Consider the following 12,080-nt stretch of genomic DNA (forward strand, 5'->3'; position numbering starts at 1 on the left):
TCCTTTCCCTCCCCCTTCTTCTCCCCAGCAAGACCTCACTGGCAAGAAGTTTGACTCTTCCTTGGCAAATAGAAATCTTGAATATCTTGGGGTCATCTTTGCCTGCTCCCAACTCCTGACCTTCCACCCAGTCATTCAAATAGGACAGCTCTCAAATCTACCCCTTCTTCCAGCACCCTAAACATCCACCAGCATCCTCCCCAGAATTACTGTAACAGCTGCCCAAATGATCTCCTGCCTCTAGTCTATTCCATTCTAATCAGTATGTGAATCTTCACTCCTCCTTCACTGCTCAGCTATCAATATAGAGGGATAAAATAAGTGAAAATGGACCCTCCTCTTTTGTACCCTGCTGCCAAAGTAATATTTCCTAGAGCAAAACTAAAAATATTTAAAAACCTTCCAGGGATGCCTGGGGGGCTCAGTCGGTTAAGCGGCCGCCTTCGGCTCAGGTCATGATCCTGGGGTCCTGGGATCGAGTCCCGCGTCGGGCTCCTTGCTCAGCGGGGAGCCTGCTTCTCCCTCTGCCTGCCACTCCCCCTGCTTGTGCTCTCTCTCTCTCTCTGACAAATAAATAAATAAAATCTTAAAAAAAAAACAACCTTCCATAGCTCACCGTAACTCCCATGATAAAAGCATTGATTCATTTGCTCATTCATTCATTCAACAAGTGTTTTGTAAGTTCCTACCAAGTGCCAGGTACTTTCCTAGATTCTGGAGTTACATCAGCAAATAAGTCAGGTACAGCCCCTGCCCTCGAGGAGCTCAGAGGCTTGTTCTATCCAGCCAACGATTAGAATGTGATCTCTGATGGGGGAAGAACAGGGTGTAATGGGTGCACCTAACTTGCACCCAGGGTGTCCTTAGCATGGTACAGGTTTTTTCCCAAGTTTACCCAACATACTTTTCTAGCCTTGTTGTTTTTCCTCCCCTTTACCCTCCCTCCCATAAGCCAGTCACTGGTTGTTTCTAGAATATCCCCAGAATAAACCATTGCACCTTTGTTCATGTTGCTCCTCATTCCTGAAATGCCCTTCCTCCTTTAACTAATTAATTATTTTAGCCCATCAGTCAGCCAATATGCATTCATTGAGAGTGTACTATGTGTCAGGCAGTGTGCAAACACTGAAGATGACAATGCTGAGCAAAACCAGACAGAATTTGTGCCCTAAAGAGCTTACCATTTAGTGGGAGGAGACACACATGAATCAAAGGACCACATAACATGCACACTTACAGTTCTGAAAAAAGTACTATGAGAGAGAGGTACAAGGTACTAATGAAAGCATGTAACTCTCAGAGACATGACTGAGTCTGAAGACTCAGGAAAGACATCTCCAAGGAAGAGATGATTCAGATGGGATCTGGGAGAGGTGAGAGTGCTCCAGGCAAAGACAACGGGCAAATTCCCTGTGGCAGAAGAGAGTCTGCTGACACCAAGGGACTAAACGAAGTGAAAGCCAGATAGCAGAAAGGAGATGATGGGAGTGGAAGCTGGAACAGTGGGTGGACCAGATTAGGCAGAGCCTTTAGAGCTAAGGTAAATGTCGGTCCTTATCCCCAGAACCAGAAATAAAATAAAATAAAGATTTTATTTATTTATTTGAGAAAAAGAGAGAGGAAGAGAGAGCATGAGCGGGGGGGGGGGGGGGGTGCAGAGGGAGAAGGAGAAGCAGACTGCCCACTGAGCAGGATGCCCAACGCAGGGCTGATCCCAAGACCGGATCATGATCTGAGCCAAAGGCAGACGCTTAACCGACTGAGCCACCCAGGAGCCCCATGACAACCATTTTTAAAAAGCAGCTCAGGGACATAATAAGCCTGCCACCATCCTTTAAGACCCAAGTTAAATGTCCCTCTACCTTCCCCCAACAGCCCCCGCACTAGTAGCTCATGAATCACACTCATGTGGGACATGGTTGAGGGCTAATTGGTGGTAAGTCCTCAAGACCAGGGACACCGTCCCTTCATCTTTGTCCTTTCAGCTGCACACAGTGTCTGGCACGTGGTAAGTGCCCAGTAAAGTTTTGTTGAAGCAATCAATCAAGATGTGCCAGTCTGTTTTATACCTCTCCTCCACCATCCTGTCCAGTCAGGAAAGTTCTACCCGCCACTCCCCACCCCCACCTTAGTTCAGACTCCTACTATCTCTTGCTTTTTAAACAATCTCCCTGCCTTCCTTCTCAACCCCACACAACCCATCTTCCATGTGGCTACCACTGTTCCTCCCTAAACAAAGGTCTAACAAGGCCACTCTGCTCCTTATATAAACCTTCACTAACTCCCCATTCCCCTTGGGGTCAAATTCAAATTCTTTAGTCTAACTATTCAATGCACATCATGATCTAATCTCAAACTAATCTTTTCAGCCTCGTGTTGCATTGCATCCTTTCTCCTCCTGTACTCTATATTCCAACTACAGTCAAAGTCCTAGAATATTCCTCAAGTAGACCTTCACTCCCACTCTTCACTTAGACTGTGCTCACAACCTAGAATGTCCTTCACTCATTTTTCATAAGGAGAAAATTGCAGGTGCTTCACGATATAGTTCAACTGCCAACCCATCACCAAACATCTCGCCTAATCCCCCAAATCCAGAATTAGCAGCTTCTTTTTGTACAGGAGTACCTTGGAGATATTGCTGGTTCAGGTCTAGGCCATAGCAATAAAGCAAATGTCACAATAAAGTGAGTCAAGTGAATTTTTTGGTTTCCCGGTGCATATAAAAGTTATATTCACACTCTATTGTAGTCCATTAAGTGTGCAATGATAGCAGTATGTCTAAAAAATAATGCACATACCTTCATTAAAAAAATATTGCTAAAAAATGTTATCAACTGAGCTTTCAGCAAGCTGTAATCACTGATCATAGATCACCCTAACAAATATAATAATAATGAAAAAGTTTGAAATATTGCAAGAATTACCAAAATGTGACACCGAAACACTAAGTGAGCAAATGCTGTTGGAAAAATGGTGTCATTTTTGACTCGCTCGATGGGGGGTCGCCACAAACCTTTAATTTGTAAAAAACAAAACAAAACAAAACACAGTATCTGCAAATCACAATAAAGCGAAGTGCAATAAAACAAGGTATGCCTGCATAGAGTTATTCCTAGCACTTTACCCAGTAACCAGCACATCATAGTCCTCAAATTAAAATAAAAATTAGCCCCCTTCTGTCCTGCCCTGAACTCCCCCTGCATCAGCCACCGTGGCAGCCATAAAAAGTGGGAAGGACAGACAAAGCGGCTGGCTCTCTCCCCCCCACACAGGAGCACGCATTCCCAAGAGGCTAGGGAAACAAGGCCTCCCTTGTTCAAATATTCAGACAAAAAGTTACCCAAGTTGTATTCTAGGAAATGATTTCTAAGCCTACAAAGATCCATCCATTGTTTCTGGATGATTTCTCAATCTCATAAAATATGAAGTTTGTAATTTACATACTATAAATAAAATACCGCCCCCCCCAAATTGCTCATTTTGTTAAGCAACGACTTTTTTTCAAACTTTGTTTAAAAGCCATTTTCTCTGGGAGCCATTCAAATTTCTATCTGAAGACTTAGGCTTGTGGAATACTCAGCCGGATCCGGACTGTGGGAAGAATTCCCCACATGGTGAGTGGCGGTGTGTGTCACTACTGGACATAAAGGACGTTTTTCATCTGCTTTAATTGAGACAAAAAGGAGTAGCGAAAAATATCAATCATGGGGTTGATTAAAAATAACTTCCCAGGGCGCCTGGGTGGCTCAGATGGTTAAGCATCTGCCTTCAGCTCAGGTCATGATCCCAGGGTCCTGGGATCGAGTCCCACATCAGGCTCCCTGCTCGGAAGGGGGCCTGCTTCTTCCTCTCCCTCTGCTGCTCCCCCTGCTTGTGCTCTTTCACTCTCTCTGTCAAATAAATAAATAAAATCTTTAAAAATAAATAAATAAATAACTTCCCAAACATCTGCTCTAGTTCAGCAATAGCCATCTGACACTTTAAATCAATGTTTAACGACTGATCAGACTGTGACTCAGAGAAACTAAGTCCCTCTCTCCATGTGCAACCTGCTCGGACACCCGCTTTGTCACCCACCGATCTTTCCTTTCTTCTCCAAGGTTGGCCTTCATCAGTCATCCGAAGCCCCTTCCTGCCTGACTGCAAGCTGTGCAGGGTGGGTGGGGCACCACCCAGGGTTCTCTGCTTCCTCGGCTCTAGTCCAGCCCCGACACAACACATACAGAACGCAGACTGCATCATGACCTGGGAAATACCCTGTACAGTAAATACAACGTAACCAAAGTGAGAGTCTTCTTCATTTTCACGTTGGCTTGTGTAGGGGCAGCTCCTTTAAGTTTATTCTCTCTTCGCGACCATCCTGGAAGGTGGGCAAGACAGGGACTTCTCCATTTGGTAAGTGATCACACTTAGAGAGCAGAGGAGCTAAATGGTTTGCCCAAGTTCACATGGCTGGGCCAAGTGATGCGAGCAAGAAGAAAATCGTGTCTTCTGATTTTGCGTCCAGAGCTGTCTCCCCGTCTCCAGGGCTGCCCTGCCCCTCACAGATCGGGGAAGGCCAGTGAGAGACTGACAAGGTCAGGGCCCCTCGGAGCAAGAGGCAAGTCTGAGACTGGGGCTGAGGTGCGGGAGACAGGGAGAGGTTTGAGGAACCGTGTCAGCTTGAATGGGGGGAGAAGGATGGAAGCAGCTGACAAATCCAGCATGAACCCAGGCAGTTTCCGCAGTGGAGGAGATTTTCGGGAAGCCTTTAAGTTATGGGCGAACTGACTTGCTATATGGCAAGAGGAGGAAAGAGGGGAATGAAACTATGGGGTCTTGCCTTTTTGTTCTGGTTCCCATTTAATTTTAAAAGATACATCCAGGGTAGAGAGCCCCAAATGCCCCTTCAGCTTCCCTCGCTTTTGCTGCCAGAACAGGAGCAAAGTTCCTAGGGCCCGGGGCTGCATCGGGGCTGCGTGGAATCAACAATGAGCTCTGCCAGTCTCATCTCTGTCCTCTGCCAGTCTGTGAACCAGGGTTACAAAGCAGCTGTCACTGTAACTTGACTAATTAAATTAGAGCCCACTGAATGCCTTATTGACCTGAAACTCACTCCAGCGAGCAGGCCCACTTAAAAGGTGACTATGCTCATGGCTGTTAGTTAACAGATTAAATAAAACAGACACAGACAGTGATGCGCAATAGGAAAAGTCCTGTCAACAAAGTGCAAGGAGCTCAGCTGCCAGAGTGTGTGACCTGTGGATGTGTCTCATGCTAGGGGGTGAATTGTGGGTCCCCCCTTACCCAAATACATATGTTGAAGTCTTAACTCAGAATGTGACCTTCCTTAGAGATCGGGTCTTTACAGAGGTAATCAAGATAAAAGAAGATCATTAAGATGGGCCCTAATCCAATATGACTGGTGTCCTTAAAAATGGGGGAAATTTGAACAAAGACACATAGAGGGAAGATGATACAAAGAGACACAGACAGAAGATGGCCATCTGCAAGCCAAGGGGAGAGGACTGGGACAGGTCCTGCCCTCTCAGCCCTCAATATGTACCAGTCCAGCCAACACCTTGATTTTGGATTTCCAGCCTCCAGAACTGTGACAATGCATTTCTACTGTTTAAGCCACCCCATTTCTGGTACTCTGTTATAGCAGCTCTGGCCAACTAATACATCTGGAGACATCTGAGAGGCAGGAAGACCCCTGAGTGAGAAGGACTTTTCATGAGAACACTAAAAAGAACACCAGCTCTGGACTCAAACAAACCTGGGCTGGGCCCCTGACTTTGTATTACCCACTGTGTGTCCTTAGGCAAGACTTAACCTCTCCGTTCCTTGATTCCTCTCTGTAGAATTGGGATAATAATATCTTCCTCAAAGGAGCGGTTTTAGGATTAAATGTGAAAACACAGTCTTTGGCTTATCCAGACCCAGGTTGCACACGGCCCCTCAGCAATTAGGCACAGTCGCCAATGTAAATTCTGACCACACAGCAAATACTGATGGGAGCGATCATGAGTCACTTTTGTAAAATTACTACAAAGTGCACATGACCCTGATTATTACCACGCCCCCTACGGGATTCTGTGAACGTTATGATGAATGCTTCCCGTCTCGGTTCCTTCTGCCCCACTGAATTTATTGCACACTTGCTCTTTCTCTCTGTCCCTCTGACTAAAGACTTCAGCTTTCCGCTCCTTAGTCCCCCTCTTTCATTCCTCCTGCCAGACTTGGAACAGAAGGGGAGTCTGCTCGGCAGCCCCCAAGGCCTCTCTCCCTCATCACTCCCTCTCATGCTCATTTCTGGAGACAGACATATAGACGTTGAAAAAAAATTTTGTTGTTGTTGTTGCCTGCTTTAAAAAAACAGAACAAAACAAAAACCTTGTTACTTAAATCCTCCCACCTCCACCCAAAGATAATCATCATTGTAATAAAACTGAATGGAAAACCACTTCTGGTAGTAGTAGTAATAATAATAATAATAAGCTCATATAATAAAGCCCTATTTGTCCGGAATAGTTGGCAAATTGACTGTTTGGGTTAACTGCTTATTCTATTTAAAAGTTGCCCAATCAAAGTTGAAGACCAACTTTCAAAGAACTAGAATGTAAATCACATATGCTAAACTCCAAGTGCACTAGGATGGTTTGATCTTTGCCAGTCCAGAAGCCTTGCAGAATTTGGCAATGTTTCAGGGACTCTGTCAGGCCTTCAGTTAATGCTGAGGACTCCTGATAACAAGAACTGAAGGTAATTTGTGTCTCTCAGTGGTATAAATTCTAAAAAAACAGGTTTTTAAACCTATACGTAAAAACAAATATCCACACACAGCCTAGGGAAGAAGTCCCCCTGGAACCCAAAATCAACCCTTGCCCATGTTAGAGGCCTCACGGGTTATTTACAAGGACACTCCAGCTCACACGGCAAAGGTGCCCCTTTCTCTCTTTATGTGGGCCACCATGTCACATATTGTGTGGGGCTGACGTCAAATCACTCCGTGATTATCCATTAAGCTTACTCTGCCCGGCTCCATATCAAGAAAGGTATTAGACACCATTCTTGCCCTCAGAGGAGTTCCAGTTTAGTTGAGGAACTGCCTACATAATTAAACTCTATATTGTGTGCATTGAACACTGATGTTAATGGGTCTATGATCCCTGTGCTGTGTGTTTGACATGGATTATCTCAATCTTCTTAGCGAGCCCATGAGCTCAGTCACATTATTATCCCCACTTTACAAACGAAGATTCTGAGTCAGAGATCTATAGCTTGTGCAAGGTCACAGAGCTAAAGAAATGCAGACTTGGGTTAACCCAGGTCAGTGTGACCCCACAGCCACCCTCCAACTGTGCTGCTTCTGCCCTTCCTTCCTCCCGAGTCCAGCCAGACCAGCTGGTCCCCAAGAAGATCGGCCAAATGACCAGAATGAAGTCCCTTTCAGTCTTTCTTCCCTTCCCTTTTATCCCTGTGTACTCATCCACAGTTCCCACTAATCTTCCCAAGATAAGATGAAACAAAAAAACAGAAAAACTGAGACTAGAGGCTTTCTCAGGAGTTCCTTTCTTCTACTGTAAAGCAAACTCCAAGGCAAAATATAGTTCAGTGCAAATTTAAAAAGGTGTTTACTATCTTTGCTTCATGGAAGAATAATACTGTTTTCTTAATGAGACTGTGAGTTTGCCTTTATGAAAAGAAAACTGCTTCTCCTCTAACCGAACCGCTCTTTCCTTCTCACTGCTTTGCTGGCAGAAATTACGAAGAGACAAACAAAAGCCAGAAAGTTAAGATTCTATAGAGTCCTCAGGGACCCCGAGTGAAGTGGTTATAGCTTGATAAAGTGAATGTGAAGCAACCAGGCACAGGAGGTAAAGGGAAACAGAAAAAGAATCAGAAGCGTGAAGCACCTGGGTGGCTCAGTTGGTTACGCATCTGCCTTCGGCTCAGGTCATGGTCCCAGGGTCCTGGGATCGAGCCCCACATTGGCTCTCTGCTCCGCAGGGAGCCTGCTTCTCCCTCTGCCTGCCGCTCTGCTGCTTATACTCTCTCTCTCTGCCAAATAAATAAAATCTTTAAAAAAAAAAAAAAGTAATATTGCCGTGTGCATGTACTACAGCGCCACCCAGCTAGATGGACAAGGCGGCTGGTTTCTTCTAAATGAACCAACGAAGTTGATACAGAGCTGTAGGGGATTTCAGCACTCTGTAAGCCCACGAGAAGTCCCACTCCGCTAAAAACCAGTGTTAACTAGTAGCCTTGCTAATAATTGCTTTCAGAAAGTCAAAGAAGCAAAAAGGGGAACTTTTTATCCAAAATACCCATTAGAGAACAATTGCGAATTTCACGACAGGCAAGGAAGAAATGATGTGGCCTAGACACAGGCCCCGGCTTTAGGAAAGCATATTTCAAAGACCACAGAAGCATACTTCATGGCCGTAGACTTTAAAAGAAAGACATCATACTATGGATGAAAGTGGGGGCAGGGGAAGTTCAAAACTGAAAATCTGACAATATTAAAAAATACGCTGCTTTCATACAAAAACAGCAGTGTGGCTGCAAATGGAAACCAGCGATGAGTTCTACAAAACAATAACAAAAACAGCAAAAAATAAAGGGGCCCTTCATATGCTAAAATAGCAGAATGGTCGGGACAGAGGAAAATCGTGTCAGGAAGATCAAAGCCCAGAATGAGCTGAAGTTTAAGAAAAACATTATCTCAAGGAATGTGGGGAGGGAGTGTAGTTGGCGAAGGAGAGGAGCAGAAAGAGCTCGGCTCTGCTGGGAGCCGAAAGGGTGACATTAAAAACCAACAGAAAGCAAGCTGAACAACTCCAACACAGTTGTGCTTCCATATCCCTCAGCAAGGAGAATTCTCTTTGGCCTGGAAAGGATAGAATAAAAACATAGTCAGCAGGAAAATGAAGCCCGAGGTGGGTGAAAAGACAGAAAAAGAAAAACTGGGCTTGAAATAAGCTCACAATTCTAGCCTCAGATGAATTCTATCCCATGGGACTTATGGGACTTAATACAAGAAACTGCACATGTAATCACAAACCTGTGCTATTTGTGAGCATGAGCAGGTACCCCGACTTTGAAAAAGGGGACAAAAGATCTACTGGTCCTTCAGACCAATGTAGTCGAAGTTAATTTTACAAAAGGTCCTAGGACACATTACTAAACAGATGGTTGGTGAACAACAAGTCCTAATTTTTTAGTTTTAAGTAATAATAATGTAGATACAGATATGGCAAACTACCTAGACTTTGCATTTAGGAACAGAGCTTGGTATTGAAATGCAATGAAATTGATAACAGGGTTAATCTGACATACTTAATGTTATGCAAAATTTTTATCATCCTGCATGTTAATCAAGCATAAATGGAGCCCTTCATGCAAATGAAAACAATTACTGTTCTTTTAAAGCAGCATTTCTAAAGTCAGAGAAATGGGAATGGGAGACAGAAGCCAGGTAGTGGCTGCTTCACACCCCATACCACTCCCCACCCCCAGACAGACCTTAGGAAAAGGGGCTGCCCAGCCTTAAACCAAGCCACTCCCAGATGCCAGCCAACAGCCAGCCCTCGGACCCACCAGCTGGAGCTGGGTCACCATGTCTACTGGATTCTCTGTGAAGGAAACCCAGGAAAACCTGGTTTTAAGACGGCAGAGTTCATCCTCTGATGAAACAATCAGCAAGAGGAAAATCTTTACTGGGCACCTTTAGAACACCCAGAAACTATGGGATTGGGGTAGCTAGAGCAAGTGGTTGGGGCAGAGAGGACTCGCAGGGGAAGTGGTGGGATGAGTCAGCTGTCAAGTGTGATTTGGTGTTTGTGAGCTCACACCCGGTGTTCAGGGAACGGGAGTTAGAGTGGAACAGGATGAGCCTGCGTGGAGAAGTAAGGTTGGGAAAACAGGGAGGGAGGCCAGCAGAGAGAGGGGGAATGATGAGAGCTGAAAGAAGGATGCAAACAGACAAAGCTTCAAAGGAAACAAAATTCAGACTTTACACAGGAATGAGCCCTGGGTTTGAAATGATATGCTGTCTGGCATTTGCTTCAACATCCAGTGTGTTTGGGGGAGCAAGGAGGACGGAGCAGGGGTACAGATGATCACAGTTGTTATATTGCCTGTATGATCATAAATGTTGAAGATGGGGGGAACACAAGCAGGGGGAGTGGGAGAGGGAGACGGATGCGGGGCTCGGTCCCTGGACCCTGGGATCATGACCTGAGCCAAAGGCAGACGCTTAACAACTGAGCCACCCAGGTGCCCCTATTTTCTATACTTTTATATATGCTTCCCCCCACCAACCCTTTCTTTTGAAGCTACTAAAGCTTTCCTAGGTACTCAGAGTTAAAAAGGAACAAAATAAAACAAAATCCTTATGATGGCGTACACAATCGTACCTTCTCCTGTTACTTCTCTAACCTCCCTTCCTCCTACTCTCTCCCTCACTCTCTGCTATTCCTTGAGTTCATGAGGCACACTCCCCCCATCCTAGGGTTTTGCAAGGGCTGGTCTCTCTGCTCAGAATTACCTGCACCCAGGTAGCCACATAGCTTGCTCTCCTTCTCAAGGAGATGTACTCTGACTATCCTATTTAGAATGACAGCTCCCTCCCCTTTTCTCCTTTCTCTGGAACTCTGGTGGAGTTCACATTTATCACTCTACATTTATTTTTCCCATAGTGAAGTTTAAAATCTTCAAACATACTATCTAATCTACTTACTTTATGTTTATTACCTGTCTTTGTCACTGGAATTTAAATCACCAGAGGGACAGGAATTTTTGTTCTGAGTTGGTGGGGGGTGGGGGTTGTTCAATGACTAGGGCAAGGCTCGGCAGCCAATAAACGTAGGTGGGATGAATGCAGGAAGTTTTAGAACTGCATGGAAGGCTGAGACAAGGCAGGGGTAGGTGTCTGTGGTCTTGGTACCAGTTTTCTCCCACCCCAGTCTTTCACACTAAACAAGAAATCTAGGGCACCTGATTTCTGAGGAGGAGTGCAGAACTTATACATAGCTCGTCAGAATTACTGCCCTCCTCCCAAACTCTAGGCAGAGATTTCATAACTTGGTTTTGAGACATCTAAGGCTGTCCCCAGTTATGTCATGTGACATCCCAAAATTCTTAAACCAAACTCCTCGTGACAAAGGGAGGAATTCTGTCTAAGCCATATGATAATAGAAAACTCAGAATGAGGGGCTTTGTCGCTTTTAGGAAATGTTAGGCTTTAGGACAAGGCATATTTTTAGGAGGAAGTCATCACAAAACCAATGATCAAGTCTATGATTAGGAAGAATGTGGGCATCAAAACCCAATTTTAAAAGACTACTTTGTGCCACCACTTTTTGTTATGTGAGGCAATTTCCAATAGCTTTAGCCCTTCCTGCATTTATAGTTACATCCCCTTCCCCACGAAGTTACTCCTATACACAGCTTCATTTATCCACGCTACAAACTAGCTGTGGAACTTGGGCAAACTTCTTTGGGCCAGTTTTCTTATAACAAAACTATCGTGTGTGTGTGTGTGTGTGTGTGTGTGTGTGTGTGTGTGTGTACACATACCACTCAGAATTTTCAGAAGATAGACAAAATCTTGAGAAATCAAACAACAGAACGAAACCCCCCAAAAGGCCAGGAATCATTGCCTTAAGTGATAGCGTAAGTATTTGCAAGTGTGGGAAGCAGACTATCCACACCCTCTGTAACAATGTTATTGATCAAAGAAAATACCGTTTGATCTATTCACAAGTGATTGTTCGGCAACATTTTGCAGGTTAGTTAGTAAGGTTGTTGTTCAGAGTCTGAATGATCTTCCTGGGCTGACCCAGGCCAGCATATACACCCAGGGTAAAATTTCCACAGACCAGACCTACATGCCTTCTGATGCTCCCAGGCCTGAGGTAAGAGTGCCATCTGGAGGATCTCCATTTTAGAGAGAAATCCTCGTGCAAAACTGACCGTGGAAAATCAGGAGGAAAATCCAACAATCTAGGATCCACATAGTGACAGAAGTCACTATCAAGTAGATTCAAGTTGTTTGCAGTCTCGCATTTTTAACAAAAACTCTTTCTCCTAAA

Source organism: Phoca vitulina, unplaced genomic scaffold (genome assembly GCF_004348235.1).
Source record: "Phoca vitulina isolate PV1807 unplaced genomic scaffold, GSC_HSeal_1.0 scaffold38, whole genome shotgun sequence".
Classification (NCBI taxonomy): Eukaryota; Metazoa; Chordata; class Mammalia; order Carnivora; family Phocidae; genus Phoca; species Phoca vitulina.